The 26309-nt window shown below is 50.7% G+C and overlaps 55 non-coding genes across 55 annotated transcripts; all 55 read right to left on the bottom strand.

Annotated features, from left to right (window-relative positions):
• Positions 1 to 119: 119 nt before the first annotated feature.
• On the bottom strand, positions 120 to 201 carry Trnas-aga (transfer RNA serine (anticodon AGA)). The gene has a single exon. It is a non-coding gene; the product is annotated as a tRNA-Ser (tRNA).
• Positions 202 to 937: 736 nt separating this feature from the next.
• Positions 938 to 1019, bottom strand: Trnas-cga (transfer RNA serine (anticodon CGA)). Its single transcript has one exon. It is a non-coding gene; the product is annotated as a tRNA-Ser (tRNA).
• Positions 1020 to 1157: 138 nt separating this feature from the next.
• Positions 1158 to 1230, bottom strand: Trnak-uuu (transfer RNA lysine (anticodon UUU)). The gene has a single exon. It is a non-coding gene; the product is annotated as a tRNA-Lys (tRNA).
• A 344-nt stretch (positions 1231 to 1574) lies between these two features.
• Trnas-aga (transfer RNA serine (anticodon AGA)) lies at positions 1575 to 1656 on the bottom strand. Its single transcript has one exon. It is a non-coding gene; the product is annotated as a tRNA-Ser (tRNA).
• Positions 1657 to 2381: 725 nt separating this feature from the next.
• Positions 2382 to 2463, bottom strand: Trnas-cga (transfer RNA serine (anticodon CGA)). The gene has a single exon. It is a non-coding gene; the product is annotated as a tRNA-Ser (tRNA).
• A 138-nt stretch (positions 2464 to 2601) lies between these two features.
• Trnak-uuu (transfer RNA lysine (anticodon UUU)) lies at positions 2602 to 2674 on the bottom strand. The gene has a single exon. It is a non-coding gene; the product is annotated as a tRNA-Lys (tRNA).
• Positions 2675 to 3018: 344 nt separating this feature from the next.
• On the bottom strand, positions 3019 to 3100 carry Trnas-aga (transfer RNA serine (anticodon AGA)). The gene has a single exon. It is a non-coding gene; the product is annotated as a tRNA-Ser (tRNA).
• A 725-nt stretch (positions 3101 to 3825) lies between these two features.
• On the bottom strand, positions 3826 to 3907 carry Trnas-cga (transfer RNA serine (anticodon CGA)). Its single transcript has one exon. It is a non-coding gene; the product is annotated as a tRNA-Ser (tRNA).
• Positions 3908 to 4045: 138 nt separating this feature from the next.
• Positions 4046 to 4118, bottom strand: Trnak-uuu (transfer RNA lysine (anticodon UUU)). Its single transcript has one exon. It is a non-coding gene; the product is annotated as a tRNA-Lys (tRNA).
• A 344-nt stretch (positions 4119 to 4462) lies between these two features.
• Positions 4463 to 4544, bottom strand: Trnas-aga (transfer RNA serine (anticodon AGA)). The gene has a single exon. It is a non-coding gene; the product is annotated as a tRNA-Ser (tRNA).
• Positions 4545 to 5280: 736 nt separating this feature from the next.
• Positions 5281 to 5362, bottom strand: Trnas-cga (transfer RNA serine (anticodon CGA)). Its single transcript has one exon. It is a non-coding gene; the product is annotated as a tRNA-Ser (tRNA).
• Positions 5363 to 5500: 138 nt separating this feature from the next.
• On the bottom strand, positions 5501 to 5573 carry Trnak-uuu (transfer RNA lysine (anticodon UUU)). Its single transcript has one exon. It is a non-coding gene; the product is annotated as a tRNA-Lys (tRNA).
• A 344-nt stretch (positions 5574 to 5917) lies between these two features.
• Trnas-aga (transfer RNA serine (anticodon AGA)) lies at positions 5918 to 5999 on the bottom strand. The gene has a single exon. It is a non-coding gene; the product is annotated as a tRNA-Ser (tRNA).
• A 736-nt stretch (positions 6000 to 6735) lies between these two features.
• Trnas-cga (transfer RNA serine (anticodon CGA)) lies at positions 6736 to 6817 on the bottom strand. The gene has a single exon. It is a non-coding gene; the product is annotated as a tRNA-Ser (tRNA).
• Positions 6818 to 6955: 138 nt separating this feature from the next.
• Positions 6956 to 7028, bottom strand: Trnak-uuu (transfer RNA lysine (anticodon UUU)). Its single transcript has one exon. It is a non-coding gene; the product is annotated as a tRNA-Lys (tRNA).
• A 344-nt stretch (positions 7029 to 7372) lies between these two features.
• Trnas-aga (transfer RNA serine (anticodon AGA)) lies at positions 7373 to 7454 on the bottom strand. Its single transcript has one exon. It is a non-coding gene; the product is annotated as a tRNA-Ser (tRNA).
• Positions 7455 to 8190: 736 nt separating this feature from the next.
• Trnas-cga (transfer RNA serine (anticodon CGA)) lies at positions 8191 to 8272 on the bottom strand. The gene has a single exon. It is a non-coding gene; the product is annotated as a tRNA-Ser (tRNA).
• Positions 8273 to 8410: 138 nt separating this feature from the next.
• Positions 8411 to 8483, bottom strand: Trnak-uuu (transfer RNA lysine (anticodon UUU)). Its single transcript has one exon. It is a non-coding gene; the product is annotated as a tRNA-Lys (tRNA).
• Positions 8484 to 8827: 344 nt separating this feature from the next.
• Positions 8828 to 8909, bottom strand: Trnas-aga (transfer RNA serine (anticodon AGA)). The gene has a single exon. It is a non-coding gene; the product is annotated as a tRNA-Ser (tRNA).
• Positions 8910 to 9645: 736 nt separating this feature from the next.
• On the bottom strand, positions 9646 to 9727 carry Trnas-cga (transfer RNA serine (anticodon CGA)). Its single transcript has one exon. It is a non-coding gene; the product is annotated as a tRNA-Ser (tRNA).
• A 138-nt stretch (positions 9728 to 9865) lies between these two features.
• Positions 9866 to 9938, bottom strand: Trnak-uuu (transfer RNA lysine (anticodon UUU)). The gene has a single exon. It is a non-coding gene; the product is annotated as a tRNA-Lys (tRNA).
• Positions 9939 to 10282: 344 nt separating this feature from the next.
• Positions 10283 to 10364, bottom strand: Trnas-aga (transfer RNA serine (anticodon AGA)). Its single transcript has one exon. It is a non-coding gene; the product is annotated as a tRNA-Ser (tRNA).
• Positions 10365 to 11089: 725 nt separating this feature from the next.
• Positions 11090 to 11171, bottom strand: Trnas-cga (transfer RNA serine (anticodon CGA)). Its single transcript has one exon. It is a non-coding gene; the product is annotated as a tRNA-Ser (tRNA).
• A 138-nt stretch (positions 11172 to 11309) lies between these two features.
• Trnak-uuu (transfer RNA lysine (anticodon UUU)) lies at positions 11310 to 11382 on the bottom strand. The gene has a single exon. It is a non-coding gene; the product is annotated as a tRNA-Lys (tRNA).
• A 344-nt stretch (positions 11383 to 11726) lies between these two features.
• On the bottom strand, positions 11727 to 11808 carry Trnas-aga (transfer RNA serine (anticodon AGA)). The gene has a single exon. It is a non-coding gene; the product is annotated as a tRNA-Ser (tRNA).
• A 736-nt stretch (positions 11809 to 12544) lies between these two features.
• Positions 12545 to 12626, bottom strand: Trnas-cga (transfer RNA serine (anticodon CGA)). Its single transcript has one exon. It is a non-coding gene; the product is annotated as a tRNA-Ser (tRNA).
• A 138-nt stretch (positions 12627 to 12764) lies between these two features.
• Positions 12765 to 12837, bottom strand: Trnak-uuu (transfer RNA lysine (anticodon UUU)). Its single transcript has one exon. It is a non-coding gene; the product is annotated as a tRNA-Lys (tRNA).
• A 344-nt stretch (positions 12838 to 13181) lies between these two features.
• On the bottom strand, positions 13182 to 13263 carry Trnas-aga (transfer RNA serine (anticodon AGA)). Its single transcript has one exon. It is a non-coding gene; the product is annotated as a tRNA-Ser (tRNA).
• Positions 13264 to 13988: 725 nt separating this feature from the next.
• Positions 13989 to 14070, bottom strand: Trnas-cga (transfer RNA serine (anticodon CGA)). Its single transcript has one exon. It is a non-coding gene; the product is annotated as a tRNA-Ser (tRNA).
• Positions 14071 to 14208: 138 nt separating this feature from the next.
• On the bottom strand, positions 14209 to 14281 carry Trnak-uuu (transfer RNA lysine (anticodon UUU)). The gene has a single exon. It is a non-coding gene; the product is annotated as a tRNA-Lys (tRNA).
• Positions 14282 to 14625: 344 nt separating this feature from the next.
• On the bottom strand, positions 14626 to 14707 carry Trnas-aga (transfer RNA serine (anticodon AGA)). The gene has a single exon. It is a non-coding gene; the product is annotated as a tRNA-Ser (tRNA).
• Positions 14708 to 15432: 725 nt separating this feature from the next.
• Trnas-cga (transfer RNA serine (anticodon CGA)) lies at positions 15433 to 15514 on the bottom strand. Its single transcript has one exon. It is a non-coding gene; the product is annotated as a tRNA-Ser (tRNA).
• A 138-nt stretch (positions 15515 to 15652) lies between these two features.
• Positions 15653 to 15725, bottom strand: Trnak-uuu (transfer RNA lysine (anticodon UUU)). The gene has a single exon. It is a non-coding gene; the product is annotated as a tRNA-Lys (tRNA).
• A 344-nt stretch (positions 15726 to 16069) lies between these two features.
• Trnas-aga (transfer RNA serine (anticodon AGA)) lies at positions 16070 to 16151 on the bottom strand. Its single transcript has one exon. It is a non-coding gene; the product is annotated as a tRNA-Ser (tRNA).
• Positions 16152 to 16887: 736 nt separating this feature from the next.
• Trnas-cga (transfer RNA serine (anticodon CGA)) lies at positions 16888 to 16969 on the bottom strand. The gene has a single exon. It is a non-coding gene; the product is annotated as a tRNA-Ser (tRNA).
• Positions 16970 to 17107: 138 nt separating this feature from the next.
• Positions 17108 to 17180, bottom strand: Trnak-uuu (transfer RNA lysine (anticodon UUU)). Its single transcript has one exon. It is a non-coding gene; the product is annotated as a tRNA-Lys (tRNA).
• Positions 17181 to 17524: 344 nt separating this feature from the next.
• On the bottom strand, positions 17525 to 17606 carry Trnas-aga (transfer RNA serine (anticodon AGA)). Its single transcript has one exon. It is a non-coding gene; the product is annotated as a tRNA-Ser (tRNA).
• Positions 17607 to 18331: 725 nt separating this feature from the next.
• Trnas-cga (transfer RNA serine (anticodon CGA)) lies at positions 18332 to 18413 on the bottom strand. Its single transcript has one exon. It is a non-coding gene; the product is annotated as a tRNA-Ser (tRNA).
• A 138-nt stretch (positions 18414 to 18551) lies between these two features.
• On the bottom strand, positions 18552 to 18624 carry Trnak-uuu (transfer RNA lysine (anticodon UUU)). The gene has a single exon. It is a non-coding gene; the product is annotated as a tRNA-Lys (tRNA).
• A 344-nt stretch (positions 18625 to 18968) lies between these two features.
• On the bottom strand, positions 18969 to 19050 carry Trnas-aga (transfer RNA serine (anticodon AGA)). Its single transcript has one exon. It is a non-coding gene; the product is annotated as a tRNA-Ser (tRNA).
• A 725-nt stretch (positions 19051 to 19775) lies between these two features.
• Trnas-cga (transfer RNA serine (anticodon CGA)) lies at positions 19776 to 19857 on the bottom strand. Its single transcript has one exon. It is a non-coding gene; the product is annotated as a tRNA-Ser (tRNA).
• Positions 19858 to 19995: 138 nt separating this feature from the next.
• Positions 19996 to 20068, bottom strand: Trnak-uuu (transfer RNA lysine (anticodon UUU)). The gene has a single exon. It is a non-coding gene; the product is annotated as a tRNA-Lys (tRNA).
• A 344-nt stretch (positions 20069 to 20412) lies between these two features.
• Positions 20413 to 20494, bottom strand: Trnas-aga (transfer RNA serine (anticodon AGA)). The gene has a single exon. It is a non-coding gene; the product is annotated as a tRNA-Ser (tRNA).
• A 736-nt stretch (positions 20495 to 21230) lies between these two features.
• On the bottom strand, positions 21231 to 21312 carry Trnas-cga (transfer RNA serine (anticodon CGA)). Its single transcript has one exon. It is a non-coding gene; the product is annotated as a tRNA-Ser (tRNA).
• Positions 21313 to 21450: 138 nt separating this feature from the next.
• Positions 21451 to 21523, bottom strand: Trnak-uuu (transfer RNA lysine (anticodon UUU)). The gene has a single exon. It is a non-coding gene; the product is annotated as a tRNA-Lys (tRNA).
• Positions 21524 to 21867: 344 nt separating this feature from the next.
• On the bottom strand, positions 21868 to 21949 carry Trnas-aga (transfer RNA serine (anticodon AGA)). Its single transcript has one exon. It is a non-coding gene; the product is annotated as a tRNA-Ser (tRNA).
• A 736-nt stretch (positions 21950 to 22685) lies between these two features.
• Positions 22686 to 22767, bottom strand: Trnas-cga (transfer RNA serine (anticodon CGA)). The gene has a single exon. It is a non-coding gene; the product is annotated as a tRNA-Ser (tRNA).
• A 138-nt stretch (positions 22768 to 22905) lies between these two features.
• On the bottom strand, positions 22906 to 22978 carry Trnak-uuu (transfer RNA lysine (anticodon UUU)). Its single transcript has one exon. It is a non-coding gene; the product is annotated as a tRNA-Lys (tRNA).
• Positions 22979 to 23322: 344 nt separating this feature from the next.
• Trnas-aga (transfer RNA serine (anticodon AGA)) lies at positions 23323 to 23404 on the bottom strand. Its single transcript has one exon. It is a non-coding gene; the product is annotated as a tRNA-Ser (tRNA).
• A 736-nt stretch (positions 23405 to 24140) lies between these two features.
• Trnas-cga (transfer RNA serine (anticodon CGA)) lies at positions 24141 to 24222 on the bottom strand. Its single transcript has one exon. It is a non-coding gene; the product is annotated as a tRNA-Ser (tRNA).
• A 138-nt stretch (positions 24223 to 24360) lies between these two features.
• On the bottom strand, positions 24361 to 24433 carry Trnak-uuu (transfer RNA lysine (anticodon UUU)). The gene has a single exon. It is a non-coding gene; the product is annotated as a tRNA-Lys (tRNA).
• A 344-nt stretch (positions 24434 to 24777) lies between these two features.
• On the bottom strand, positions 24778 to 24859 carry Trnas-aga (transfer RNA serine (anticodon AGA)). The gene has a single exon. It is a non-coding gene; the product is annotated as a tRNA-Ser (tRNA).
• Positions 24860 to 25584: 725 nt separating this feature from the next.
• On the bottom strand, positions 25585 to 25666 carry Trnas-cga (transfer RNA serine (anticodon CGA)). Its single transcript has one exon. It is a non-coding gene; the product is annotated as a tRNA-Ser (tRNA).
• Positions 25667 to 25804: 138 nt separating this feature from the next.
• Trnak-uuu (transfer RNA lysine (anticodon UUU)) lies at positions 25805 to 25877 on the bottom strand. The gene has a single exon. It is a non-coding gene; the product is annotated as a tRNA-Lys (tRNA).
• A 344-nt stretch (positions 25878 to 26221) lies between these two features.
• Trnas-aga (transfer RNA serine (anticodon AGA)) lies at positions 26222 to 26303 on the bottom strand. Its single transcript has one exon. It is a non-coding gene; the product is annotated as a tRNA-Ser (tRNA).
• Between the last annotated feature and the right edge of the window lie 6 nt (positions 26304 to 26309).

Raw genomic sequence — 26309 nt, 5'->3', positions numbered from 1 at the left:
GTCGACACTCACTGGACAATTGTAAAATTCACAAGCGTCTCGAATGCAGTGTTTCCCACGTATTCGCTCATTTCACGGTTCCGTTGGAGATGTTCTTCACCTCTTGACACAACAAAGGACGCAGTCGGTAGGACTCGAACCTACGCTCCCAGAGGGAATCTGATTTCTAGTCAGACGCCTTAACCACTCGGCCACGACTGCCGGTCGCAGAAGCGTCTCTCGGCAAGTGCAACTTTTCAAGCAATCTGACGTAAGAACACGACATGGCCTCACTCGTTTCTGTAGTGCTTCCGTTGCCAGCACATTAGCCGTTACGACAGTGTATCAATTTTGGCCTGGACGGGGGTTTGAACCCGGGACCCTTTGGTTGAAAGTCTAGCGCTCTACCGGCTGAGCTACCCGGTCCCTCGGCCGAGCATTGTGGTACATGCTGCATGGTGTTTGAGTGATTCGCGTGTCGTAATTACTGGCTTATGGCTCCAATGGCGACTTCACCGACTTCCCACTGACGCACCGCTGACGCTACTTTTCTGTCGTCTTAAACGATGGACATACTTGCAAGCAGCTGCGAGATCTTAAGAAAGGAAAACGCTGCACCACTGCTTTTGCCACACTCGAATGAATTGAATTGCGATTCTTAACAAGAAATGAATGCTCGCTCTGTCCAACACTTTGAAGCACATCTGCGTACTCACGAACACGGCGACGGCGCGACAAAATGACGGGGGCGCGTTCGTGGGCCTGCGACTGATTTCTGCAGTACTAGCGTCCGTGCGAGGTAAACCGAGAGCCGCAACAGACAGCGGCCGTCGCGAAACAGTATTCTGAAACATAAATTTCCGTCTTGTTGAGAATGGTGTCACTGGTTTGGATCCGCTTTCACCCACGCATGTCACATGTGTGCGAAAATTTCTGCTCGTTTTTACGCAAAATCACACGCAGCCGGTAGGATTCGAACCTACGCTCCCAGAGGGAATCTGATTTCGAGTCAGACGCCTTAACCACTCGGCCACGACTGCCAGTAGCGGAAGATCCTCCCGACACATGCAACTGCTACTGTTTAAAGCACTGCAGTGCCAGGAAACGGCGTAGCAGCATTCTTTTCCGTAGTGCTTACACCGCTACGAGACGTGCGGCTACCAAGGTATTAAAATTTCCGCCCGAACAGGGACTTAAACCCTGGACCCTTAGGTTAAAAGCCTAATGCTCTACCGACTGAGCTATCCGGGCTCACGTTACCTGAACACCCCTCCCTTTAGGCATACTGACACATTGCCTCATGTCCTTTACTGTTGGGTAGTCGTTGCGTGGAGCTGTTACTATTAAAACGTCGTCTGACTGCTGTCTATAAACTCATTACGCTAGGGTCGTAACAGACTATCGAAGAAAGCTGACACACGATGTAAAGTGAAATTGCAGCAGTTTGTACGTCTCAGCAGAGGAGCTACGTGTTTTGTCGACACTCACTGGACAATTGTAAAATTCACAAGCGTCTCGAATGCAGTGTTTCCCACGTATTCGCTCATTTCACGGTTCCGTTGGAGATGTTCTTCACCTCTTGACACAACAAAGGACGCAGTCGGTAGGACTCGAACCTACGCTCCCAGAGGGAATCTGATTTCTAGTCAGACGCCTTAACCACTCGGCCACGACTGCCGGTCGCAGAAGCGTCTCTCGGCAAGTGCAACTTTTCAAGCAATCTGACGTAAGAACACGACATGGCCTCACTCGTTTCTGTAGTGCTTCCGTTGCCAGCACATTAGCCGTTACGACAGTGTATCAATTTTGGCCTGGACGGGGGTTTGAACCCGGGACCCTTTGGTTGAAAGTCTAGCGCTCTACCGGCTGAGCTACCCGGTCCCTCGGCCGAGCATTGTGGTACATGCTGCATGGTGTTTGAGTGATTCGCGTGTCGTAATTACTGGCTTATGGCTCCAATGGCGACTTCACCGACTTCCCGCTGACGCTACTTTTCTGTCGTCTTAAACGATGGACATACTTGCAAGCAGCTGCGAGATCTTAAGAAAGGAAAACGCTGCACCACTGCTTTTGCCACACTCGAATGAATTGAATTGCGATTCTTAACAAGAAATGAATGCTCGCTCTGTCCAACACTTTGAAGCACATCTGCGTACTCACGAACACGGCGACGGCGCGACAAAATGACGGGGGCGCGTTCGTGGGCCTGCGACTGATTTCTGCAGTACTAGCGTCCGTGCGAGGTAAACCGAGAGCCGCAACAGACAGCGGCCGTCGCGAAACAGTATTCTGAAACATAAATTTCCGTCTTGTTGAGAATGGTGTCACTGGTTTGGATCCGCTTTCACCCACGCATGTCACATGTGTGCGAAAATTTCTGCTCGTTTTTACGCAAAATCACACGCAGCCGGTAGGATTCGAACCTACGCTCCCAGAGGGAATCTGATTTCGAGTCAGACGCCTTAACCACTCGGCCACGACTGCCAGTAGCGGAAGATCCTCCCGACACATGCAACTGCTACTGTTTAAAGCACTGCAGTGCCAGGAAACGGCGTAGCAGCATTCTTTTCCGTAGTGCTTACACCGCTACGAGACGTGCGGCTACCAAGGTATTAAAATTTCCGCCCGAACAGGGACTTGAACCCTGGACCCTTAGGTTAAAAGCCTAATGCTCTACCGACTGAGCTATCCGGGCTCACGTTACCTGATCACCCCTCCCTTTAGGCATACTGACACATTGCCTCATGTCCTTTACTGTTGGGTAGTCGTTGCGTGGAGCTGTTACTATTAAAACGTCGTCTGACTGCTGTCTATAAACTCATTACGCTAGGGTCGTAACAGACTATCGAAGAAAGCTGACACACGATGTAAAGTGAAATTGCAGCAGTTTGTACGTCTCAGCAGAGGAGCTACGTGTTTTGTCGACACTCACTGGACAATTGTAAAATTCACAAGCGTCTCGAATGCAGTGTTTCCCACGTATTCGCTCATTTCACGGTTCCGTTGGAGATGTTCTTCACCTCTTGACACAAAAAAGGACGCAGTCGGTAGGACTCGAACCTACGCTCCCAGAGGGAATCTGATTTCTAGTCAGACGCCTTAACCACTCGGCCACGACTGCCGGTCGCAGAAGCGTCTCTCGGCAAGTGCAACTTTTCAAGCAATCTGACGTAAGAACACGACATGGCCTCACTCGTTTCTGTAGTGCTTCCGTTGCCAGCACATTAGCCGTTACGACAGTGTATCAATTTTGGCCTGGACGGGGGTTTGAACCCGGGACCCTTTGGTTGAAAGTCTAGCGCTCTACCGGCTGAGCTACCCGGTCCCTCGGCCGAGCATTGTGGTACATGCTGCATGGTGTTTGAGTGATTCGCGTGTCGTAATTACTGGCTTATGGCTCCAATGGCGACTTCACCGACTTCCCGCTGACGCTACTTTTCTGTCGTCTTAAACGATGGACATACTTGCAAGCAGCTGCGAGATCTTAAGAAAGGAAAACGCTGCACCACTGCTTTTGCCACACTCGAATGAATTGAATTGCGATTCTTAACAAGAAATGAATGCTCGCTCTGTCCAACACTTTGAAGCACATCTGCGTACTCACGAACACGGCGACGGCGCGACAAAATGACGGGGGCGCGTTCGTGGGCCTGCGACTGATTTCTGCAGTACTAGCGTCCGTGCGAGGTAAACCGAGAGCCGCAACAGACAGCGGCCGTCGCGAAACAGTATTCTGAAACATAAATTTCCGTCTTGTTGAGAATGGTGTCACTGGTTTGGATCCGCTTTCACCCACGCATGTCACATGTGTGCGAAAATTTCTGCTCGTTTTTACGCAAAATCACACGCAGCCGGTAGGATTCGAACCTACGCTCCCAGAGGGAATCTGATTTCGAGTCAGACGCCTTAACCACTCGGCCACGACTGCCAGTAGCGGAAGATCCTCCCGACACATGCAACTGCTACTGTTTAAAGCACTGCAGTGCCAGGAAACGGCGTAGCAGCATTCTTTTCCGTAGTGCTTACACCGCTACGAGACGTGCGGCTACCAAGGTATTAAAATTTCCGCCCGAACAGGGACTTGAACCCTGGACCCTTAGGTTAAAAGCCTAATGCTCTACCGACTGAGCTATCCGGGCTCACGTTACCTGAACACCCCTCCCTTTAGGCATACTGACACATTGCCTCATGTCCTTTACTGTTGGGTAGTCGTTGCGTGGAGCTGTTACTATTAAAACGTCGTCTGACTGCTGTCTATAAACTCATTACGCTAGGGTCGTAACAGACTATCGAAGAAAGCTGACACACGATGTAAAGTGAAATTGCAGCAGTTTGTACGTCTCAGCAGAGGAGCTACGTGTTTTGTCGACACTCACTGGACAATTGTAAAATTCACAAGCGTCTCGAATGCAGTGTTTCCCACGTATTCGCTCATTTCACGGTTCCGTTGGAGATGTTCTTCACCTCTTGACACAACAAAGGACGCAGTCGGTAGGACTCGAACCTACGCTCCCAGAGGGAATCTGATTTCTAGTCAGACGCCTTAACCACTCGGCCACGACTGCCGGTCGCAGAAGCGTCTCTCGGCAAGTGCAACTTTTCAAGCAATCTGACGTAAGAACACGACATGGCCTCACTCGTTTCTGTAGTGCTTCCGTTGCCAGCACATTAGCCGTTACGACAGTGTATCAATTTTGGCCTGGACGGGGGTTTGAACCCGGGACCCTTTGGTTGAAAGTCTAGCGCTCTACCGGCTGAGCTACCCGGTCCCTCGGCCGAGCATTGTGGTACATGCTGCATGGTGTTTGAGTGATTCGCGTGTCGTAATTACTGGCTTATGGCTCCAATGGCGACTTCACCGACTTCCCACTGACGCACCGCTGACGCTACTTTTCTGTCGTCTTAAACGATGGACATACTTGCAAGCAGCTGCGAGATCTTAAGAAAGGAAAACGCTGCACCACTGCTTTTGCCACACTCGAATGAATTGAATTGCGATTCTTAACAAGAAATGAATGCTCGCTCTGTCCAACACTTTGAAGCACATCTGCGTACTCACGAACACGGCGACGGCGCGACAAAATGACGGGGGCGCGTTCGTGGGCCTGCGACTGATTTCTGCAGTACTAGCGTCCGTGCGAGGTAAACCGAGAGCCGCAACAGACAGCGGCCGTCGCGAAACAGTATTCTGAAACATAAATTTCCGTCTTGTTGAGAATGGTGTCACTGGTTTGGATCCGCTTTCACCCACGCATGTCACATGTGTGCGAAAATTTCTGCTCGTTTTTACGCAAAATCACACGCAGCCGGTAGGATTCGAACCTACGCTCCCAGAGGGAATCTGATTTCGAGTCAGACGCCTTAACCACTCGGCCACGACTGCCAGTAGCGGAAGATCCTCCCGACACATGCAACTGCTACTGTTTAAAGCACTGCAGTGCCAGGAAACGGCGTAGCAGCATTCTTTTCCGTAGTGCTTACACCGCTACGAGACGTGCGGCTACCAAGGTATTAAAATTTCCGCCCGAACAGGGACTTGAACCCTGGACCCTTAGGTTAAAAGCCTAATGCTCTACCGACTGAGCTATCCGGGCTCACGTTACCTGAACACCCCTCCCTTTAGGCATACTGACACATTGCCTCATGTCCTTTACTGTTGGGTAGTCGTTGCGTGGAGCTGTTACTATTAAAACGTCGTCTGACTGCTGTCTATAAACTCATTACGCTAGGGTCGTAACAGACTATCGAAGAAAGCTGACACACGATGTAAAGTGAAATTGCAGCAGTTTGTACGTCTCAGCAGAGGAGCTACGTGTTTTGTCGACACTCACTGGACAATTGTAAAATTCACAAGCGTCTCGAATGCAGTGTTTCCCACGTATTCGCTCATTTCACGGTTCCGTTGGAGATGTTCTTCACCTCTTGACACAACAAAGGACGCAGTCGGTAGGACTCGAACCTACGCTCCCAGAGGGAATCTGATTTCTAGTCAGACGCCTTAACCACTCGGCCACGACTGCCGGTCGCAGAAGCGTCTCTCGGCAAGTGCAACTTTTCAAGCAATCTGACGTAAGAACACGACATGGCCTCACTCGTTTCTGTAGTGCTTCCGTTGCCAGCACATTAGCCGTTACGACAGTGTATCAATTTTGGCCTGGACGGGGGTTTGAACCCGGGACCCTTTGGTTGAAAGTCTAGCGCTCTACCGGCTGAGCTACCCGGTCCCTCGGCCGAGCATTGTGGTACATGCTGCATGGTGTTTGAGTGATTCGCGTGTCGTAATTACTGGCTTATGGCTCCAATGGCGACTTCACCGACTTCCCACTGACGCACCGCTGACGCTACTTTTCTGTCGTCTTAAACGATGGACATACTTGCAAGCAGCTGCGAGATCTTAAGAAAGGAAAACGCTGCACCACTGCTTTTGCCACACTCGAATGAATTGAATTGCGATTCTTAACAAGAAATGAATGCTCGCTCTGTCCAACACTTTGAAGCACATCTGCGTACTCACGAACACGGCGACGGCGCGACAAAATGACGGGGGCGCGTTCGTGGGCCTGCGACTGATTTCTGCAGTACTAGCGTCCGTGCGAGGTAAACCGAGAGCCGCAACAGACAGCGGCCGTCGCGAAACAGTATTCTGAAACATAAATTTCCGTCTTGTTGAGAATGGTGTCACTGGTTTGGATCCGCTTTCACCCACGCATGTCACATGTGTGCGAAAATTTCTGCTCGTTTTTACGCAAAATCACACGCAGCCGGTAGGATTCGAACCTACGCTCCCAGAGGGAATCTGATTTCGAGTCAGACGCCTTAACCACTCGGCCACGACTGCCAGTAGCGGAAGATCCTCCCGACACATGCAACTGCTACTGTTTAAAGCACTGCAGTGCCAGGAAACGGCGTAGCAGCATTCTTTTCCGTAGTGCTTACACCGCTACGAGACGTGCGGCTACCAAGGTATTAAAATTTCCGCCCGAACAGGGACTTGAACCCTGGACCCTTAGGTTAAAAGCCTAATGCTCTACCGACTGAGCTATCCGGGCTCACGTTACCTGAACACCCCTCCCTTTAGGCATACTGACACATTGCCTCATGTCCTTTACTGTTGGGTAGTCGTTGCGTGGAGCTGTTACTATTAAAACGTCGTCTGACTGCTGTCTATAAACTCATTACGCTAGGGTCGTAACAGACTATCGAAGAAAGCTGACACACGATGTAAAGTGAAATTGCAGCAGTTTGTACGTCTCAGCAGAGGAGCTACGTGTTTTGTCGACACTCACTGGACAATTGTAAAATTCACAAGCGTCTCGAATGCAGTGTTTCCCACGTATTCGCTCATTTCACGGTTCCGTTGGAGATGTTCTTCACCTCTTGACACAACAAAGGACGCAGTCGGTAGGACTCGAACCTACGCTCCCAGAGGGAATCTGATTTCTAGTCAGACGCCTTAACCACTCGGCCACGACTGCCGGTCGCAGAAGCGTCTCTCGGCAAGTGCAACTTTTCAAGCAATCTGACGTAAGAACACGACATGGCCTCACTCGTTTCTGTAGTGCTTCCGTTGCCAGCACATTAGCCGTTACGACAGTGTATCAATTTTGGCCTGGACGGGGGTTTGAACCCGGGACCCTTTGGTTGAAAGTCTAGCGCTCTACCGGCTGAGCTACCCGGTCCCTCGGCCGAGCATTGTGGTACATGCTGCATGGTGTTTGAGTGATTCGCGTGTCGTAATTACTGGCTTATGGCTCCAATGGCGACTTCACCGACTTCCCACTGACGCACCGCTGACGCTACTTTTCTGTCGTCTTAAACGATGGACATACTTGCAAGCAGCTGCGAGATCTTAAGAAAGGAAAACGCTGCACCACTGCTTTTGCCACACTCGAATGAATTGAATTGCGATTCTTAACAAGAAATGAATGCTCGCTCTGTCCAACACTTTGAAGCACATCTGCGTACTCACGAACACGGCGACGGCGCGACAAAATGACGGGGGCGCGTTCGTGGGCCTGCGACTGATTTCTGCAGTACTAGCGTCCGTGCGAGGTAAACCGAGAGCCGCAACAGACAGCGGCCGTCGCGAAACAGTATTCTGAAACATAAATTTCCGTCTTGTTGAGAATGGTGTCACTGGTTTGGATCCGCTTTCACCCACGCATGTCACATGTGTGCGAAAATTTCTGCTCGTTTTTACGCAAAATCACACGCAGCCGGTAGGATTCGAACCTACGCTCCCAGAGGGAATCTGATTTCGAGTCAGACGCCTTAACCACTCGGCCACGACTGCCAGTAGCGGAAGATCCTCCCGACACATGCAACTGCTACTGTTTAAAGCACTGCAGTGCCAGGAAACGGCGTAGCAGCATTCTTTTCCGTAGTGCTTACACCGCTACGAGACGTGCGGCTACCAAGGTATTAAAATTTCCGCCCGAACAGGGACTTGAACCCTGGACCCTTAGGTTAAAAGCCTAATGCTCTACCGACTGAGCTATCCGGGCTCACGTTACCTGAACACCCCTCCCTTTAGGCATACTGACACATTGCCTCATGTCCTTTACTGTTGGGTAGTCGTTGCGTGGAGCTGTTACTATTAAAACGTCGTCTGACTGCTGTCTATAAACTCATTACGCTAGGGTCGTAACAGACTATCGAAGAAAGCTGACACACGATGTAAAGTGAAATTGCAGCAGTTTGTACGTCTCAGCAGAGGAGCTACGTGTTTTGTCGACACTCACTGGACAATTGTAAAATTCACAAGCGTCTCGAATGCAGTGTTTCCCACGTATTCGCTCATTTCACGGTTCCGTTGGAGATGTTCTTCACCTCTTGACACAACAAAGGACGCAGTCGGTAGGACTCGAACCTACGCTCCCAGAGGGAATCTGATTTCTAGTCAGACGCCTTAACCACTCGGCCACGACTGCCGGTCGCAGAAGCGTCTCTCGGCAAGTGCAACTTTTCAAGCAATCTGACGTAAGAACACGACATGGCCTCACTCGTTTCTGTAGTGCTTCCGTTGCCAGCACATTAGCCGTTACGACAGTGTATCAATTTTGGCCTGGACGGGGGTTTGAACCCGGGACCCTTTGGTTGAAAGTCTAGCGCTCTACCGGCTGAGCTACCCGGTCCCTCGGCCGAGCATTGTGGTACATGCTGCATGGTGTTTGAGTGATTCGCGTGTCGTAATTACTGGCTTATGGCTCCAATGGCGACTTCACCGACTTCCCACTGACGCACCGCTGACGCTACTTTTCTGTCGTCTTAAACGATGGACATACTTGCAAGCAGCTGCGAGATCTTAAGAAAGGAAAACGCTGCACCACTGCTTTTGCCACACTCGAATGAATTGAATTGCGATTCTTAACAAGAAATGAATGCTCGCTCTGTCCAACACTTTGAAGCACATCTGCGTACTCACGAACACGGCGACGGCGCGACAAAATGACGGGGGCGCGTTCGTGGGCCTGCGACTGATTTCTGCAGTACTAGCGTCCGTGCGAGGTAAACCGAGAGCCGCAACAGACAGCGGCCGTCGCGAAACAGTATTCTGAAACATAAATTTCCGTCTTGTTGAGAATGGTGTCACTGGTTTGGATCCGCTTTCACCCACGCATGTCACATGTGTGCGAAAATTTCTGCTCGTTTTTACGCAAAATCACACGCAGCCGGTAGGATTCGAACCTACGCTCCCAGAGGGAATCTGATTTCGAGTCAGACGCCTTAACCACTCGGCCACGACTGCCAGTAGCGGAAGATCCTCCCGACACATGCAACTGCTACTGTTTAAAGCACTGCAGTGCCAGGAAACGGCGTAGCAGCATTCTTTTCCGTAGTGCTTACACCGCTACGAGACGTGCGGCTACCAAGGTATTAAAATTTCCGCCCGAGCAGGGACTTGAACCCTGGACCCTTAGGTTAAAAGCCTAATGCTCTACCGACTGAGCTATCCGGGCTCACGTTACCTGATCACCCCTCCCTTTAGGCATACTGACACATTGCCTCATGTCCTTTACTGTTGGGTAGTCGTTGCGTGGAGCTGTTACTATTAAAACGTCGTCTGACTGCTGTCTATAAACTCATTACGCTAGGGTCGTAACAGACTATCGAAGAAAGCTGACACACGATGTAAAGTGAAATTGCAGCAGTTTGTACGTCTCAGCAGAGGAGCTACGTGTTTTGTCGACACTCACTGGACAATTGTAAAATTCACAAGCGTCTCGAATGCAGTGTTTCCCACGTATTCGCTCATTTCACGGTTCCGTTGGAGATGTTCTTCACCTCTTGACACAAAAAAGGACGCAGTCGGTAGGACTCGAACCTACGCTCCCAGAGGGAATCTGATTTCTAGTCAGACGCCTTAACCACTCGGCCACGACTGCCGGTCGCAGAAGCGTCTCTCGGCAAGTGCAACTTTTCAAGCAATCTGACGTAAGAACACGACATGGCCTCACTCGTTTCTGTAGTGCTTCCGTTGCCAGCACATTAGCCGTTACGACAGTGTATCAATTTTGGCCTGGACGGGGGTTTGAACCCGGGACCCTTTGGTTGAAAGTCTAGCGCTCTACCGGCTGAGCTACCCGGTCCCTCGGCCGAGCATTGTGGTACATGCTGCATGGTGTTTGAGTGATTCGCGTGTCGTAATTACTGGCTTATGGCTCCAATGGCGACTTCACCGACTTCCCGCTGACGCTACTTTTCTGTCGTCTTAAACGATGGACATACTTGCAAGCAGCTGCGAGATCTTAAGAAAGGAAAACGCTGCACCACTGCTTTTGCCACACTCGAATGAATTGAATTGCGATTCTTAACAAGAAATGAATGCTCGCTCTGTCCAACACTTTGAAGCACATCTGCGTACTCACGAACACGGCGACGGCGCGACAAAATGACGGGGGCGCGTTCGTGGGCCTGCGACTGATTTCTGCAGTACTAGCGTCCGTGCGAGGTAAACCGAGAGCCGCAACAGACAGCGGCCGTCGCGAAACAGTATTCTGAAACATAAATTTCCGTCTTGTTGAGAATGGTGTCACTGGTTTGGATCCGCTTTCACCCACGCATGTCACATGTGTGCGAAAATTTCTGCTCGTTTTTACGCAAAATCACACGCAGCCGGTAGGATTCGAACCTACGCTCCCAGAGGGAATCTGATTTCGAGTCAGACGCCTTAACCACTCGGCCACGACTGCCAGTAGCGGAAGATCCTCCCGACACATGCAACTGCTACTGTTTAAAGCACTGCAGTGCCAGGAAACGGCGTAGCAGCATTCTTTTCCGTAGTGCTTACACCGCTACGAGACGTGCGGCTACCAAGGTATTAAAATTTCCGCCTGAACAGGGACTTGAACCCTGGACCCTTAGGTTAAAAGCCTAATGCTCTACCGACTGAGCTATCCGGGCTCACGTTACCTGAACACCCCTCCCTTTAGGCATACTGACACATTGCCTCATGTCCTTTACTGTTGGGTAGTCGTTGCGTGGAGCTGTTACTATTAAAACGTCGTCTGACTGCTGTCTATAAACTCATTACGCTAGGGTCGTAACAGACTATCGAAGAAAGCTGACACACGATGTAAAGTGAAATTGCAGCAGTTTGTACGTCTCAGCAGAGGAGCTACGTGTTTTGTCGACACTCACTGGACAATTGTAAAATTCACAAGCGTCTCGAATGCAGTGTTTCCCACGTATTCGCTCATTTCACGGTTCCGTTGGAGATGTTCTTCACCTCTTGACACAACAAAGGACGCAGTCGGTAGGACTCGAACCTACGCTCCCAGAGGGAATCTGATTTCTAGTCAGACGCCTTAACCACTCGGCCACGACTGCCGGTCGCAGAAGCGTCTCTCGGCAAGTGCAACTTTTCAAGCAATCTGACGTAAGAACACGACATGGCCTCACTCGTTTCTGTAGTGCTTCCGTTGCCAGCACATTAGCCGTTACGACAGTGTATCAATTTTGGCCTGGACGGGGGTTTGAACCCGGGACCCTTTGGTTGAAAGTCTAGCGCTCTACCGGCTGAGCTACCCGGTCCCTCGGCCGAGCATTGTGGTACATGCTGCATGGTGTTTGAGTGATTCGCGTGTCGTAATTACTGGCTTATGGCTCCAATGGCGACTTCACCGACTTCCCACTGACGCACCGCTGACGCTACTTTTCTGTCGTCTTAAACGATGGACATACTTGCAAGCAGCTGCGAGATCTTAAGAAAGGAAAACGCTGCACCACTGCTTTTGCCACACTCGAATGAATTGAATTGCGATTCTTAACAAGAAATGAATGCTCGCTCTGTCCAACACTTTGAAGCACATCTGCGTACTCACGAACACGGCGACGGCGCGACAAAATGACGGGGGCGCGTTCGTGGGCCTGCGACTGATTTCTGCAGTACTAGCGTCCGTGCGAGGTAAACCGAGAGCCGCAACAGACAGCGGCCGTCGCGAAACAGTATTCTGAAACATAAATTTCCGTCTTGTTGAGAATGGTGTCACTGGTTTGGATCCGCTTTCACCCACGCATGTCACATGTGTGCGAAAATTTCTGCTCGTTTTTACGCAAAATCACACGCAGCCGGTAGGATTCGAACCTACGCTCCCAGAGGGAATCTGATTTCGAGTCAGACGCCTTAACCACTCGGCCACGACTGCCAGTAGCGGAAGATCCTCCCGACACATGCAACTGCTACTGTTTAAAGCACTGCAGTGCCAGGAAACGGCGTAGCAGCATTCTTTTCCGTAGTGCTTACACCGCTACGAGACGTGCGGCTACCAAGGTATTAAAATTTCCGCCCGAACAGGGACTTGAACCCTGGACCCTTAGGTTAAAAGCCTAATGCTCTACCGACTGAGCTATCCGGGCTCACGTTACCTGATCACCCCTCCCTTTAGGCATACTGACACATTGCCTCATGTCCTTTACTGTTGGGTAGTCGTTGCGTGGAGCTGTTACTATTAAAACGTCGTCTGACTGCTGTCTATAAACTCATTACGCTAGGGTCGTAACAGACTATCGAAGAAAGCTGACACACGATGTAAAGTGAAATTGCAGCAGTTTGTACGTCTCAGCAGAGGAGCTACGTGTTTTGTCGACACTCACTGGACAATTGTAAAATTCACAAGCGTCTCGAATGCAGTGTTTCCCACGTATTCGCTCATTTCACGGTTCCGTTGGAGATGTTCTTCACCTCTTGACACAAAAAAGGACGCAGTCGGTAGGACTCGAACCTACGCTCCCAGAGGGAATCTGATTTCTAGTCAGACGCCTTAACCACTCGGCCACGACTGCCGGTCGCAGAAGCGTCTCTCGGCAAGTGCAACTTTTCAAGCAATCTGACGTAAGAACACGACATGGCCTCACTCGTTTCTGTAGTGCTTCCGTTGCCAGCACATTAGCCGTTACGACAGTGTATCAATTTTGGCCTGGACGGGGGTTTGAACCCGGGACCCTTTGGTTGAAAGTCTAGCGCTCTACCGGCTGAGCTACCCGATCCCTCGGCCGAGCATTGTGGTACATGCTGCATGGTGTTTGAGTGATTCGCGTGTCGTAATTACTGGCTTATGGCTCCAATGGCGACTTCACCGACTTCCCGCTGACGCTACTTTTCTGTCGTCTTAAACGATGGACATACTTGCAAGCAGCTGCGAGATCTTAAGAAAGGAAAACGCTGCACCACTGCTTTTGCCACACTCGAATGAATTGAATTGCGATTCTTAACAAGAAATGAATGCTCGCTCTGTCCAACACTTTGAAGCACATCTGCGTACTCACGAACACGGCGACGGCGCGACAAAATGACGGGGGCGCGTTCGTGGGCCTGCGACTGATTTCTGCAGTACTAGCGTCCGTGCGAGGTAAACCGAGAGCCGCAACAGACAGCGGCCGTCGCGAAACAGTATTCTGAAACATAAATTTCCGTCTTGTTGAGAATGGTGTCACTGGTTTGGATCCGCTTTCACCCACGCATGTCACATGTGTGCGAAAATTTCTGCTCGTTTTTACGCAAAATCACACGCAGCCGGTAGGATTCGAACCTACGCTCCCAGAGGGAATCTGATTTCGAGTCAGACGCCTTAACCACTCGGCCACGACTGCCAGTAGCGGAAGATCCTCCCGACACATGCAACTGCTACTGTTTAAAGCACTGCAGTGCCAGGAAACGGCGTAGCAGCATTCTTTTCCGTAGTGCTTACACCGCTACGAGACGTGCGGCTACCAAGGTATTAAAATTTCCGCCCGAACAGGGACTTGAACCCTGGACCCTTAGGTTAAAAGCCTAATGCTCTACCGACTGAGCTATCCGGGCTCACGTTACCTGATCACCCCTCCCTTTAGGCATACTGACACATTGCCTCATGTCCTTTACTGTTGGGTAGTCGTTGCGTGGAGCTGTTACTATTAAAACGTCGTCTGACTGCTGTCTATAAACTCATTACGCTAGGGTCGTAACAGACTATCGAAGAAAGCTGACACACGATGTAAAGTGAAATTGCAGCAGTTTGTACGTCTCAGCAGAGGAGCTACGTGTTTTGTCGACACTCACTGGACAATTGTAAAATTCACAAGCGTCTCGAATGCAGTGTTTCCCACGTATTCGCTCATTTCACGGTTCCGTTGGAGATGTTCTTCACCTCTTGACACAACAAAGGACGCAGTCGGTAGGACTCGAACCTACGCTCCCAGAGGGAATCTGATTTCTAGTCAGACGCCTTAACCACTCGGCCACGACTGCCGGTCGCAGAAGCGTCTCTCGGCAAGTGCAACTTTTCAAGCAATCTGACGTAAGAACACGACATGGCCTCACTCGTTTCTGTAGTGCTTCCGTTGCCAGCACATTAGCCGTTACGACAGTGTATCAATTTTGGCCTGGACGGGGGTTTGAACCCGGGACCCTTTGGTTGAAAGTCTAGCGCTCTACCGGCTGAGCTACCCGGTCCCTCGGCCGAGCATTGTGGTACATGCTGCATGGTGTTTGAGTGATTCGCGTGTCGTAATTACTGGCTTATGGCTCCAATGGCGACTTCACCGACTTCCCGCTGACGCTACTTTTCTGTCGTCTTAAACGATGGACATACTTGCAAGCAGCTGCGAGATCTTAAGAAAGGAAAACGCTGCACCACTGCTTTTGCCACACTCGAATGAATTGAATTGCGATTCTTAACAAGAAATGAATGCTCGCTCTGTCCAACACTTTGAAGCACATCTGCGTACTCACGAACACGGCGACGGCGCGACAAAATGACGGGGGCGCGTTCGTGGGCCTGCGACTGATTTATGCAGTACTAGCGTCCGTGCGAGGTAAACCGAGAGCCGCAACAGACAGCGGCCGTCGCGAAACAGTATTCTGAAACATAAATTTCCGTCTTGTTGAGAATGGTGTCACTGGTTTGGATCCGCTTTCACCCACGCATGTCACATGTGTGCGAAAATTTCTGCTCGTTTTTACGCAAAATCACACGCAGCCGGTAGGATTCGAACCTACGCTCCCAGAGGGAATCTGATTTCGAGTCAGACGCCTTAACCACTCGGCCACGACTGCCAGTAGCGGAAGATCCTCCCGACACATGCAACTGCTACTGTTTAAAGCACTGCAGTGCCAGGAAACGGCGTAGCAGCATTCTTTTCCGTAGTGCTTACACCGCTACGAGACGTGCGGCTACCAAGGTATTAAAATTTCCGCCCGAACAGGGACTTGAACCCTGGACCCTTAGGTTAAAAGCCTAATGCTCTACCGACTGAGCTATCCGGGCTCACGTTACCTGAACACCCCTCCCTTTAGGCATACTGACACATTGCCTCATGTCCTTTACTGTTGGGTAGTCGTTGCGTGGAGCTGTTACTATTAAAACGTCGTCTGACTGCTGTCTATAAACTCATTACGCTAGGGTCGTAACAGACTATCGAAGAAAGCTGACACACGATGTAAAGTGAAATTGCAGCAGTTTGTACGTCTCAGCAGAGGAGCTACGTGTTTTGTCGACACTCACTGGACAATTGTAAAATTCACAAGCGTCTCGAATGCAGTGTTTCCCACGTATTCGCTCATTTCACGGTTCCGTTGGAGATGTTCTTCACCTCTTGACACAACAAAGGACGCAGTCGGTAGGACTCGAACCTACGCTCCCAGAGGGAATCTGATTTCTAGTCAGACGCCTTAACCACTCGGCCACGACTGCCGGTCGCAGAAGCGTCTCTCGGCAAGTGCAACTTTTCAAGCAATCTGACGTAAGAACACGACATGGCCTCACTCGTTTCTGTAGTGCTTCCGTTGCCAGCACATTAGCCGTTACGACAGTGTATCAATTTTGGCCTGGACGGGGGTTTGAACCCGGGACCCTTTGGTTGAAAGTCTAGCGCTCTACCGGCTGAGCTACCCGGTCCCTCGGCCGAGCATTGTGGTACATGCTGCATGGTGTTTGAGTGATTCGCGTGTCGTAATTACTGGCTTATGGCTCCAATGGCGACTTCACCGACTTCCCACTGACGCACCGCTGACGCTACTTTTCTGTCGTCTTAAACGATGGACATACTTGCAAGCAGCTGCGAGATCTTAAGAAAGGAAAACGCTGCACCACTGCTTTTGCCACACTCGAATGAATTGAATTGCGATTCTTAACAAGAAATGAATGCTCGCTCTGTCCAACACTTTGAAGCACATCTGCGTACTCACGAACACGGCGACGGCGCGACAAAATGACGGGGGCGCGTTCGTGGGCCTGCGACTGATTTCTGCAGTACTAGCGTCCGTGCGAGGTAAACCGAGAGCCGCAACAGACAGCGGCCGTCGCGAAACAGTATTCTGAAACATAAATTTCCGTCTTGTTGAGAATGGTGTCACTGGTTTGGATCCGCTTTCACCCACGCATGTCACATGTGTGCGAAAATTTCTGCTCGTTTTTACGCAAAATCACACGCAGCCGGTAGGATTCGAACCTACGCTCCCAGAGGGAATCTGATTTCGAGTCAGACGCCTTAACCACTCGGCCACGACTGCCAGTAGCGGAAGATCCTCCCGACACATGCAACTGCTACTGTTTAAAGCACTGCAGTGCCAGGAAACGGCGTAGCAGCATTCTTTTCCGTAGTGCTTACACCGCTACGAGACGTGCGGCTACCAAGGTATTAAAATTTCCGCCCGAACAGGGACTTGAACCCTGGACCCTTAGGTTAAAAGCCTAATGCTCTACCGACTGAGCTATCCGGGCTCACGTTACCTGAACACCCCTCCCTTTAGGCATACTGACACATTGCCTCATGTCCTTTACTGTTGGGTAGTCGTTGCGTGGAGCTGTTACTATTAAAACGTCGTCTGACTGCTGTCTATAAACTCATTACGCTAGGGTCGTAACAGACTATCGAAGAAAGCTGACACACGATGTAAAGTGAAATTGCAGCAGTTTGTACGTCTCAGCAGAGGAGCTACGTGTTTTGTCGACACTCACTGGACAATTGTAAAATTCACAAGCGTCTCGAATGCAGTGTTTCCCACGTATTCGCTCATTTCACGGTTCCGTTGGAGATGTTCTTCACCTCTTGACACAACAAAGGACGCAGTCGGTAGGACTCGAACCTACGCTCCCAGAGGGAATCTGATTTCTAGTCAGACGCCTTAACCACTCGGCCACGACTGCCGGTCGCAGAAGCGTCTCTCGGCAAGTGCAACTTTTCAAGCAATCTGACGTAAGAACACGACATGGCCTCACTCGTTTCTGTAGTGCTTCCGTTGCCAGCACATTAGCCGTTACGACAGTGTATCAATTTTGGCCTGGACGGGGGTTTGAACCCGGGACCCTTTGGTTGAAAGTCTAGCGCTCTACCGGCTGAGCTACCCGATCCCTCGGCCGAGCATTGTGGTACATGCTGCATGGTGTTTGAGTGATTCGCGTGTCGTAATTACTGGCTTATGGCTCCAATGGCGACTTCACCGACTTCCCGCTGACGCTACTTTTCTGTCGTCTTAAACGATGGACATACTTGCAAGCAGCTGCGAGATCTTAAGAAAGGAAAACGCTGCACCACTGCTTTTGCCACACTCGAATGAATTGAATTGCGATTCTTAACAAGAAATGAATGCTCGCTCTGTCCAACACTTTGAAGCACATCTGCGTACTCACGAACACGGCGACGGCGCGACAAAATGACGGGGGCGCGTTCGTGGGCCTGCGACTGATTTCTGCAGTACTAGCGTCCGTGCGAGGTAAACCGAGAGCCGCAACAGACAGCGGCCGTCGCGAAACAGTATTCTGAAACATAAATTTCCGTCTTGTTGAGAATGGTGTCACTGGTTTGGATCCGCTTTCACCCACGCATGTCACATGTGTGCGAAAATTTCTGCTCGTTTTTACGCAAAATCACACGCAGCCGGTAGGATTCGAACCTACGCTCCCAGAGGGAATCTGATTTCGAGTCAGACGCCTTAACCACTCGGCCACGACTGCCAGTAGCGGAAGATCCTCCCGACACATGCAACTGCTACTGTTTAAAGCACTGCAGTGCCAGGAAACGGCGTAGCAGCATTCTTTTCCGTAGTGCTTACACCGCTACGAGACGTGCGGCTACCAAGGTATTAAAATTTCCGCCCGAACAGGGACTTGAACCCTGGACCCTTAGGTTAAAAGCCTAATGCTCTACCGACTGAGCTATCCGGGCTCACGTTACCTGATCACCCCTCCCTTTAGGCATACTGACACATTGCCTCATGTCCTTTACTGTTGGGTAGTCGTTGCGTGGAGCTGTTACTATTAAAACGTCGTCTGACTGCTGTCTATAAACTCATTACGCTAGGGTCGTAACAGACTATCGAAGAAAGCTGACACACGATGTAAAGTGAAATTGCAGCAGTTTGTACGTCTCAGCAGAGGAGCTACGTGTTTTGTCGACACTCACTGGACAATTGTAAAATTCACAAGCGTCTCGAATGCAGTGTTTCCCACGTATTCGCTCATTTCACGGTTCCGTTGGAGATGTTCTTCACCTCTTGACACAACAAAGGACGCAGTCGGTAGGACTCGAACCTACGCTCCCAGAGGGAATCTGATTTCTAGTCAGACGCCTTAACCACTCGGCCACGACTGCCGGTCGCAGAAGCGTCTCTCGGCAAGTGCAACTTTTCAAGCAATCTGACGTAAGAACACGACATGGCCTCACTCGTTTCTGTAGTGCTTCCGTTGCCAGCACATTAGCCGTTACGACAGTGTATCAATTTTGGCCTGGACGGGGGTTTGAACCCGGGACCCTTTGGTTGAAAGTCTAGCGCTCTACCGGCTGAGCTACCCGGTCCCTCGGCCGAGCATTGTGGTACATGCTGCATGGTGTTTGAGTGATTCGCGTGTCGTAATTACTGGCTTATGGCTCCAATGGCGACTTCACCGACTTCCCGCTGACGCTACTTTTCTGTCGTCTTAAACGATGGACATACTTGCAAGCAGCTGCGAGATCTTAAGAAAGGAAAACGCTGCACCACTGCTTTTGCCACACTCGAATGAATTGAATTGCGATTCTTAACAAGAAATGAATGCTCGCTCTGTCCAACACTTTGAAGCACATCTGCGTACTCACGAACACGGCGACGGCGCGACAAAATGACGGGGGCGCGTTCGTGGGCCTGCGACTGATTTCTGCAGTACTAGCGTCCGTGCGAGGTAAACCGAGAGCCGCAACAGACAGCGGCCGTCGCGAAACAGTATTCTGAAACATAAATTTCCGTCTTGTTGAGAATGGTGTCACTGGTTTGGATCCGCTTTCACCCACGCATGTCACATGTGTGCGAAAATTTCTGCTCGTTTTTACGCAAAATCACACGCAGCCGGTAGGATTCGAACCTACGCTCCCAGAGGGAATCTGATTTCGAGTCAGACGCCTTAACCACTCGGCCACGACTGCCAGTAGCGGAAGATCCTCCCGACACATGCAACTGCTACTGTTTAAAGCACTGCAGTGCCAGGAAACGGCGTAGCAGCATTCTTTTCCGTAGTGCTTACACCGCTACGAGACGTGCGGCTACCAAGGTATTAAAATTTCCGCCCGAACAGGGACTTGAACCCTGGACCCTTAGGTTAAAAGCCTAATGCTCTACCGACTGAGCTATCCGGGCTCACGTTACCTGAACACCCCTCCCTTTAGGCATACTGACACATTGCCTCATGTCCTTTACTGTTGGGTAGTCGTTGCGTGGAGCTGTTACTATTAAAACGTCGTCTGACTGCTGTCTATAAACTCATTACGCTAGGGTCGTAACAGACTATCGAAGAAAGCTGACACACGATGTAAAGTGAAATTGCAGCAGTTTGTACGTCTCAGCAGAGGAGCTACGTGTTTTGTCGACACTCACTGGACAATTGTAAAATTCACAAGCGTCTCGAATGCAGTGTTTCCCACGTATTCGCTCATTTCACGGTTCCGTTGGAGATGTTCTTCACCTCTTGACACAACAAAGGACGCAGTCGGTAGGACTCGAACCTACGCTCCCAGAGGGAATCTGATTTCTAGTCAGACGCCTTAACCACTCGGCCACGACTGCCGGTCGCAGAAGCGTCTCTCGGCAAGTGCAACTTTTCAAGCAATCTGACGTAAGAACACGACATGGCCTCACTCGTTTCTGTAGTGCTTCCGTTGCCAGCACATTAGCCGTTACGACAGTGTATCAATTTTGGCCTGGACGGGGGTTTGAACCCGGGACCCTTTGGTTGAAAGTCTAGCGCTCTACCGGCTGAGCTACCCGGTCCCTCGGCCGAGCATTGTGGTACATGCTGCATGGTGTTTGAGTGATTCGCGTGTCGTAATTACTGGCTTATGGCTCCAATGGCGACTTCACCGACTTCCCACTGACGCACCGCTGACGCTACTTTTCTGTCGTCTTAAACGATGGACATACTTGCAAGCAGCTGCGAGATCTTAAGAAAGGAAAACGCTGCACCACTGCTTTTGCCACACTCGAATGAATTGAATTGCGATTCTTAACAAGAAATGAATGCTCGCTCTGTCCAACACTTTGAAGCACATCTGCGTACTCACGAACACGGCGACGGCGCGACAAAATGACGGGGGCGCGTTCGTGGGCCTGCGACTGATTTCTGCAGTACTAGCGTCCGTGCGAGGTAAACCGAGAGCCGCAACAGACAGCGGCCGTCGCGAAACAGTATTCTGAAACATAAATTTCCGTCTTGTTGAGAATGGTGTCACTGGTTTGGATCCGCTTTCACCCACGCATGTCACATGTGTGCGAAAATTTCTGCTCGTTTTTACGCAAAATCACACGCAGCCGGTAGGATTCGAACCTACGCTCCCAGAGGGAATCTGATTTCGAGTCAGACGCCTTAACCACTCGGCCACGACTGCCAGTAGCGGAAGATCCTCCCGACACATGCAACTGCTACTGTTTAAAGCACTGCAGTGCCAGGAAACGGCGTAGCAGCATTCTTTTCCGTAGTGCTTACACCGCTACGAGACGTGCGGCTACCAAGGTATTAAAATTTCCGCCCGAACAGGGACTTGAACCCTGGACCCTTAGGTTAAAAGCCTAATGCTCTACCGACTGAGCTATCCGGGCTCACGTTACCTGAACACCCCTCCCTTTAGGCATACTGACACATTGCCTCATGTCCTTTACTGTTGGGTAGTCGTTGCGTGGAGCTGTTACTATTAAAACGTCGTCTGACTGCTGTCTATAAACTCATTACGCTAGGGTCGTAACAGACTATCGAAGAAAGCTGACACACGATGTAAAGTGAAATTGCAGCAGTTTGTACGTCTCAGCAGAGGAGCTACGTGTTTTGTCGACACTCACTGGACAATTGTAAAATTCACAAGCGTCTCGAATGCAGTGTTTCCCACGTATTCGCTCATTTCACGGTTCCGTTGGAGATGTTCTTCACCTCTTGACACAACAAAGGACGCAGTCGGTAGGACTCGAACCTACGCTCCCAGAGGGAATCTGATTTCTAGTCAGACGCCTTAACCACTCGGCCACGACTGCCGGTCGCAGAAGCGTCTCTCGGCAAGTGCAACTTTTCAAGCAATCTGACGTAAGAACACGACATGGCCTCACTCGTTTCTGTAGTGCTTCCGTTGCCAGCACATTAGCCGTTACGACAGTGTATCAATTTTGGCCTGGACGGGGGTTTGAACCCGGGACCCTTTGGTTGAAAGTCTAGCGCTCTACCGGCTGAGCTACCCGGTCCCTCGGCCGAGCATTGTGGTACATGCTGCATGGTGTTTGAGTGATTCGCGTGTCGTAATTACTGGCTTATGGCTCCAATGGCGACTTCACCGACTTCCCACTGACGCACCGCTGACGCTACTTTTCTGTCGTCTTAAACGATGGACATACTTGCAAGCAGCTGCGAGATCTTAAGAAAGGAAAACGCTGCACCACTGCTTTTGCCACACTCGAATGAATTGAATTGCGATTCTTAACAAGAAATGAATGCTCGCTCTGTCCAACACTTTGAAGCACATCTGCGTACTCACGAACACGGCGACGGCGCGACAAAATGACGGGGGCGCGTTCGTGGGCCTGCGACTGATTTCTGCAGTACTAGCGTCCGTGCGAGGTAAACCGAGAGCCGCAACAGACAGCGGCCGTCGCGAAACAGTATTCTGAAACATAAATTTCCGTCTTGTTGAGAATGGTGTCACTGGTTTGGATCCGCTTTCACCCACGCATGTCACATGTGTGCGAAAATTTCTGCTCGTTTTTACGCAAAATCACACGCAGCCGGTAGGATTCGAACCTACGCTCCCAGAGGGAATCTGATTTCGAGTCAGACGCCTTAACCACTCGGCCACGACTGCCAGTAGCGGAAGATCCTCCCGACACATGCAACTGCTACTGTTTAAAGCACTGCAGTGCCAGGAAACGGCGTAGCAGCATTCTTTTCCGTAGTGCTTACACCGCTACGAGACGTGCGGCTACCAAGGTATTAAAATTTCCGCCCGAACAGGGACTTGAACCCTGGACCCTTAGGTTAAAAGCCTAATGCTCTACCGACTGAGCTATCCGGGCTCACGTTACCTGAACACCCCTCCCTTTAGGCATACTGACACATTGCCTCATGTCCTTTACTGTTGGGTAGTCGTTGCGTGGAGCTGTTACTATTAAAACGTCGTCTGACTGCTGTCTATAAACTCATTACGCTAGGGTCGTAACAGACTATCGAAGAAAGCTGACACACGATGTAAAGTGAAATTGCAGCAGTTTGTACGTCTCAGCAGAGGAGCTACGTGTTTTGTCGACACTCACTGGACAATTGTAAAATTCACAAGCGTCTCGAATGCAGTGTTTCCCACGTATTCGCTCATTTCACGGTTCCGTTGGAGATGTTCTTCACCTCTTGACACAACAAAGGACGCAGTCGGTAGGACTCGAACCTACGCTCCCAGAGGGAATCTGATTTCTAGTCAGACGCCTTAACCACTCGGCCACGACTGCCGGTCGCAGAAGCGTCTCTCGGCAAGTGCAACTTTTCAAGCAATCTGACGTAAGAACACGACATGGCCTCACTCGTTTCTGTAGTGCTTCCGTTGCCAGCACATTAGCCGTTACGACAGTGTATCAATTTTGGCCTGGACGGGGGTTTGAACCCGGGACCCTTTGGTTGAAAGTCTAGCGCTCTACCGGCTGAGCTACCCGGTCCCTCGGCCGAGCATTGTGGTACATGCTGCATGGTGTTTGAGTGATTCGCGTGTCGTAATTACTGGCTTATGGCTCCAATGGCGACTTCACCGACTTCCCACTGACGCACCGCTGACGCTACTTTTCTGTCGTCTTAAACGATGGACATACTTGCAAGCAGCTGCGAGATCTTAAGAAAGGAAAACGCTGCACCACTGCTTTTGCCACACTCGAATGAATTGAATTGCGATTCTTAACAAGAAATGAATGCTCGCTCTGTCCAACACTTTGAAGCACATCTGCGTACTCACGAACACGGCGACGGCGCGACAAAATGACGGGGGCGCGTTCGTGGGCCTGCGACTGATTTCTGCAGTACTAGCGTCCGTGCGAGGTAAACCGAGAGCCGCAACAGACAGCGGCCGTCGCGAAACAGTATTCTGAAACATAAATTTCCGTCTTGTTGAGAATGGTGTCACTGGTTTGGATCCGCTTTCACCCACGCATGTCACATGTGTGCGAAAATTTCTGCTCGTTTTTACGCAAAATCACACGCAGCCGGTAGGATTCGAACCTACGCTCCCAGAGGGAATCTGATTTCGAGTCAGACGCCTTAACCACTCGGCCACGACTGCCAGTAGCGGAAGATCCTCCCGACACATGCAACTGCTACTGTTTAAAGCACTGCAGTGCCAGGAAACGGCGTAGCAGCATTCTTTTCCGTAGTGCTTACACCGCTACGAGACGTGCGGCTACCAAGGTATTAAAATTTCCGCCCGAGCAGGGACTTGAACCCTGGACCCTTAGGTTAAAAGCCTAATGCTCTACCGACTGAGCTATCCGGGCTCACGTTACCTGATCACCCCTCCCTTTAGGCATACTGACACATTGCCTCATGTCCTTTACTGTTGGGTAGTCGTTGCGTGGAGCTGTTACTATTAAAACGTCGTCTGACTGCTGTCTATAAACTCATTACGCTAGGGTCGTAACAGACTATCGAAGAAAGCTGACACACGATGTAAAGTGAAATTGCAGCAGTTTGTACGTCTCAGCAGAGGAGCTACGTGTTTTGTCGACACTCACTGGACAATTGTAAAATTCACAAGCGTCTCGAATGCAGTGTTTCCCACGTATTCGCTCATTTCACGGTTCCGTTGGAGATGTTCTTCACCTCTTGACACAAAAAAGGACGCAGTCGGTAGGACTCGAACCTACGCTCCCAGAGGGAATCTGATTTCTAGTCAGACGCCTTAACCACTCGGCCACGACTGCCGGTCGCAGAAGCGTCTCTCGGCAAGTGCAACTTTTCAAGCAATCTGACGTAAGAACACGACATGGCCTCACTCGTTTCTGTAGTGCTTCCGTTGCCAGCACATTAGCCGTTACGACAGTGTATCAATTTTGGCCTGGACGGGGGTTTGAACCCGGGACCCTTTGGTTGAAAGTCTAGCGCTCTACCGGCTGAGCTACCCGGTCCCTCGGCCGAGCATTGTGGTACATGCTGCATGGTGTTTGAGTGATTCGCGTGTCGTAATTACTGGCTTATGGCTCCAATGGCGACTTCACCGACTTCCCGCTGACGCTACTTTTCTGTCGTCTTAAACGATGGACATACTTGCAAGCAGCTGCGAGATCTTAAGAAAGGAAAACGCTGCACCACTGCTTTTGCCACACTCGAATGAATTGAATTGCGATTCTTAACAAGAAATGAATGCTCGCTCTGTCCAACACTTTGAAGCACATCTGCGTACTCACGAACACGGCGACGGCGCGACAAAATGACGGGGGCGCGTTCGTGGGCCTGCGACTGATTTCTGCAGTACTAGCGTCCGTGCGAGGTAAACCGAGAGCCGCAACAGACAGCGGCCGTCGCGAAACAGTATTCTGAAACATAAATTTCCGTCTTGTTGAGAATGGTGTCACTGGTTTGGATCCGCTTTCACCCACGCATGTCACATGTGTGCGAAAATTTCTGCTCGTTTTTACGCAAAATCACACGCAGCCGGTAGGATTCGAACCTACGCTCCCAGAGGGAATCTGATTTCGAGTCAGACGCCTTAACCACTCGGCCACGACTGCCAGTAGCGGAAGATCCTCCCGACACATGCAACTGCTACTGTTTAAAGCACTGCAGTGCCAGGAAACGGCGTAGCAGCATTCTTTTCCGTAGTGCTTACACCGCTACGAGACGTGCGGCTACCAAGGTATTAAAATTTCCGCCTGAACAGGGACTTGAACCCTGGACCCTTAGGTTAAAAGCCTAATGCTCTACCGACTGAGCTATCCGGGCTCACGTTACCTGAACACCCCTCCCTTTAGGCATACTGACACATTGCCTCATGTCCTTTACTGTTGGGTAGTCGTTGCGTGGAGCTGTTACTATTAAAACGTCGTCTGACTGCTGTCTATAAACTCATTACGCTAGGGTCGTAACAGACTATCGAAGAAAGCTGACACACGATGTAAAGTGAAATTGCAGCAGTTTGTACGTCTCAGCAGAGGAGCTACGTGTTTTGTCGACACTCACTGGACAATTGTAAAATTCACAAGCGTCTCGAATGCAGTGTTTCCCACGTATTCGCTCATTTCACGGTTCCGTTGGAGATGTTCTTCACCTCTTGACACAACAAAGGACGCAGTCGGTAGGACTCGAACCTACGCTCCCAGAGGGAATCTGATTTCTAGTCAGACGCCTTAACCACTCGGCCACGACTGCCGGTCG

The sequence above is a fragment of the Schistocerca nitens genome, chromosome 4 (genome assembly GCF_023898315.1).
Source record: "Schistocerca nitens isolate TAMUIC-IGC-003100 chromosome 4, iqSchNite1.1, whole genome shotgun sequence".
NCBI classification, from domain to species: domain Eukaryota; kingdom Metazoa; phylum Arthropoda; class Insecta; order Orthoptera; family Acrididae; genus Schistocerca; species Schistocerca nitens.
Note: the sequence above shows the minus strand (reverse complement) of the source record. Positions and strands in the feature narration are given on the sequence as shown.